This window comes from Triticum aestivum, chromosome 5A (genome assembly GCF_018294505.1).
Source record: "Triticum aestivum cultivar Chinese Spring chromosome 5A, IWGSC CS RefSeq v2.1, whole genome shotgun sequence".
Taxonomy (NCBI): Eukaryota; Viridiplantae; Streptophyta; class Magnoliopsida; order Poales; family Poaceae; genus Triticum; species Triticum aestivum.
In genome coordinates, this window is record NC_057806.1 from 606,090,652 (window position 1) to 606,095,191 (window position 4,540).

At 42.0% G+C, this 4,540-nt stretch overlaps 1 long non-coding RNA gene across 5 annotated transcripts; it reads right to left on the minus strand.

Annotated features, from left to right (window-relative positions):
• Window positions 1–417: 417 nt before the first annotated feature.
• Window positions 418–4,342, minus strand: LOC123105248 (uncharacterized). Of its 5 annotated transcripts, none has more exons than XR_006450749.1 (4): window positions 4,074–4,326; window positions 3,777–3,997; window positions 1,500–3,588; window positions 418–827 (listed from the first exon to the last, which is right to left on the minus strand). It is a non-coding gene; the product is annotated as an uncharacterized lncRNA (long non-coding RNA). The 5 variants fall into 5 exon arrangements; XR_006450752.1 differs by lacking the exon at window positions 418–827 and having other exon boundaries at window positions 861–2,285; window positions 3,468–3,588; XR_006450750.1 differs by lacking the exon at window positions 418–827 and having other exon boundaries at window positions 860–3,588; window positions 3,777–3,979; window positions 4,074–4,342.
• Window positions 4,343–4,540: the final 198 nt, after the last annotated feature.

A 4,540-nucleotide genomic window follows, 5' to 3' on the forward strand; every position in this document is an offset into this window, starting at 1 on the left:
CCACTTACGAGAACGAGCACAACCACAACCATGTGCAGCTACTCCATCTGTCGATGCTTGCGTGCAATCAGAAGCTTGACTAAAGCCGTGCCAATGCCAGAAGAAGATAGAAGAATTCTGAATCCTAATGCCATGGATGGACCATGGCATTCAGTTGGACTTTGGTTATTCAGTCTAACAAGATCTGGATAGAACTGAAATTTGTAACGGGAAGACAGATTTCACCATCGTGTTATCCTGGTAGCAAAGTGTCTTGTTCAGTGTATCTGAGAAAAAAAATGTTGCTTTCTTGGTCTTGGATTCATGCTCTGCAGTTTCCTCCGGTGTTCTACACAACAAGTTGTCTACCGGACCACATTGTGTGTTCTACTCATTAGCTGTAGACCACACAAAAAATTTCCTGAGCGTTGTTGCCAAGACATAAAAATGACATGACTACATCGGTGTAACAATGAACAAAGATGATCCGAGTTTACATAAAAATTACAGAGCAATAAGTTTGATTCATTGCTTGACAAAGTAGCACGTACAAATTCAATCTATAGAGAAAACTAAGTTCCTCTCGTCCTTCTCGAGATGGGCAGTGGTTCAGCCATGACAAACTGCGGACACTGGATTTCGAATTAGAGGTTACAAAACCACATTGGATGACCCTACAGTTTTTGCTGTATCTCTAGTTAGCCTTTACAACATCCACGTCTGGATGACCCTACAGATTCAGCAAAGGTCATTGAAAAGGTTCCAGGGCCTGGACAATAGTTACATGTACACGTATATTGCAGCTCCTCGTGACTTCTCCGTCGTGTTTCCAAGGACAAAAATGTAAGCTGAAAAGAGAAGCATTAGTTTGAAAGGTAATCTTCATAATCCATCAGCCACATGTTACAAGGAACTACATAAATATTAGAAAAAATAAATAAATATTAGACAGAAATAAATAGACGATTATCTATGGCAGTGGTAAAAAGTTCCCAAGGACAAAGAACGTAATCATATTTCAATAGATAGCTCTGAAAAATCCAAAGAATGTGTTAACGATGAACAACAACACCGACGATTCCCTAAGCACTTGACGACAACAATAGATACCTCTGTAATACACATTCAACTGTATGTATAGTTTGTACTTTTTATAGGTGCGTGTTTTGTACTCTTAGAAGTTTCTTCATTGGCCTTCTCAATGTACTGTGAGGTGACAAAACACTCATGCAACCAGAATAATATTTCCTGTTCAATCCTACTAATACAACTCGATGCTTTACAAAATTCCAATATCATGGAGTGGAGATACATCAATAGGAAGGTCTATCATCCGTAACACTTATTCAACTGTATCATAGCTACACCACCAAAGACTATCTAAATGCTACCAAAAACACTCATGTCCCCGAGATACATAATTGTTCTACAAGGGGAATTTTTTTCCTATAGAAGTTGCAAATAATAAATTGATCAACAATATTAGGCATATAATTACACATTCTAAAACGGAATACTACCTAACTTGAAAGCTGATTACTGTCGAACTTGATCTTCAAGCAGCTTAATTTGCAGGTGACCAGAAATTTTACATCAACTTATCTATTCAGCAATCTCTCCAGCGACTGAAACATTATTATCCATGGGCTGTAAGCCTGTAACCAACATAGTATCCTATTAATAGTACTGTACCCTTTAGGTTCACTTTTCTTCTAACCAAAACATGAATATTTCTTCTGGTTATTAAAGATGAAGACATTGCTCTGTAATTCTCTATCCCTCATACATTAACCGTCATCCGCTTGAACAGATACCTGAAAAACAGAATATTTTCAGTTCTTAGAAGTATACGAATAAAAGGAGGCCACCAACAAAGAAGCACATATAACACTTAGGGCCCGTTCGGAAGCTCTCTCGCTTCCCAAGTGGCCAGCTTCTCACGGGAGGTGATAAGCGTTCGGCAGCAGCGGCAGATTCTGCTCCGTCAACATGGGCCAGAGAGGAGAGGACCCCATAGTCAAATCACCCTGCGAGGACGCTGGTTCGCTCCGCTCATATCGAATCGTTATGCATGCCACTTCGGAAGGGCATTGGGATGTAATAAAGAGCAACTTCTGCTCCTGGTTTTCACGAAGCTTGGGCTGGAGTAGCTCCAGAAAATTGCACTGCGTCCAGAATTGCTCCGCGGAGCAGGCTTCTTGAAGCTGCCGGTGTTCGGCCAGCTCCTCACCCGCTTTCGGAGAAGCGCGGAGCCGGAGCACTTCCGAACAGGCCCTTAAAGGATTAGCAGGCTTCGGTATCCTAAACTGGAAACAATGTCAAAATCAAAGATATCATAGAGGGATTTTGGATGCACGAAATTTATCGGAATCACATGAACCCATAACACGCTGGCTCCATGGTATGAATCAAAAATATAGAGAGAAATAAGATAAACAGGCCAAACTCTGTAATCACTGTTTCAATGCACACTAAACCGTGTCTTTTATCAAGTTGTGTGAGGTACAACACTGGAAGTCATCATATTGAACTAGACATTGTCTGGCACCAAAGAGTCATCAAAATGAAACACATAATTGACCAGGCACACATAATTACTTGCCAAAAAAGTACATTCCAATATGATTTATGCTACAAAAAACAAACAACCTGAATGAAAAATGAAAATTTATTGTTATAGAAGATTTTTTTCCTGGACTAAGGGCGGGTTAAAAAAATTAGCAAAGTTTGACAGGCTTGATGAGGGTCAGGGTCCACCTGATGGTAACTAAAATAAATCTAACTCGGCTTCCATGAATATTGACAAGCTAGGAGATGGTCCGTGTATACCAACAAATGTTTCCAACCAGCCACATACAAAAATCTAGCGTACCATATGGATTCAGCCACATTCACGAGCTAATGTACAAATTCTGATAGACAAGGTAAGAGATATGGGGCCAACAAAAAATAGGAGCATGTACAAGAAATACATATTCCAAACTTGCATGCGACATCAATTGCATCGCTTGTTTACATCGACGTAAAATAGGAGCACATCCAGCTATATCCTTCTGTTCAGTGTGTATCAACAGATCAAAACTACAAATAAATAGGTGCTTAACCATTTATCATTCGCCTTAAGCTCGGTGTAAAAATGTGAGAAGCAAACCTGAGAAAGTTTAGTGTACTGCAAGTTTATGTCGTGCTTTCACAGAAGGTTAGTGCTTCTATGAATTGGATAAGGAAAACCATATTCTGCATCTTGCCATTCGCTAGTTGCTACCATGTCTCACTACAGAGTTCTGCAGCCTCACTGTAGTGTTCAGGACGAGTCAACGTTTAAGAAAAGACACATTCATGTCCTTTAGCAAGATCCTTGAATCAAAAAGTTTAAATTTCAATCTATTCAGAGGTAAGATCAGCCCCGATGACAGTGTTTGAAGGACTGGAAACCTAACAAAACGGTATAGGGAGTTAGTGAGATTGTGCATTAAGATAAAACTTACTTGGGCTTGAATGATTTGTACTTCTTATTCGGGAGTGATTTCTTCGTTGCTCGCAGCATTCGTCTCGTTCTTTCAAATTTTCTTGTGTTTTATCCTTTATGGTTTCCTTCAGTGCCTTCTTCTACAACAAAGCAGATGCAACATAATTAATGGGATGACCATCCTAAATATAGTAGCAGCATCCCAACTCCACTCTAAGTGAAAACGGTTGGACATGGCTCTTTGTTTTTCGTACTAGTGGAGCTCCAGGGAAGAAAGAAGGAACAATTCATCCAAAACAGAGAGGAAAATAGGAAACAGGGCTATCACCTTTGGCTGGATCGAAGAAGATACTAATGTTGTTCCTCCGCATCGTTGAGCTTCTCCTCTTCTTCTCCTCCTGCATGATTTCCACCTCCTTCAAATGATCCCACAATCGAGCGAAGGTCTACTCCATCACCCCCTCAAACACGCAAGCTCCCCTCTTTTCTTTCATCTCCTTTCTTGGTCTACTTCCTCTTTCTTTGTCCATCCTCAAAAAATCAAGAACCCTAACCCTAAAAATTCAGAAATTCATGGAGGAAAGGGGAAGGAATAAGAGGAGGGAGACCTTAACGGTGAGAATACCTCCGGCGGCGTACAGGGACGCCGGATAAGGTCGTTGCCGTCGCCGAGCTCGCACTGTATCGCCGCACTGCCCAATTCGCCTCCTGATCACTACCCCATGAAGAGGGAAAGGGGGGAGTACTCCACGTACGAGAGGCGAGTAGCCCTTGTCTCCGGGTCGTCCCTCCGGCACCATCGCCGTCACTGCCGCCGCCTCGACAATCGTCGGAGAGGACGGTCCGGGGAGAGAGGGACGGTGTCGAGCCCATCCGCACTAAAGTGAAACCGCCCGTAGCTGATTAGAAAGGATATAGGTGTTGGGGAGTGGGCTCCTCCTACGGTCCTACTGTACCAGTCAAGCGCTCCTACAAACATAAATTTACAGCAGTGGAACATAATTTTACATCGGTCAAGATTTGCTCCGACCGTGGCTCGGTTGATGGACTGGGGTGAAGAATTACTTATTCTTCACCCTGGGTTATTAATAG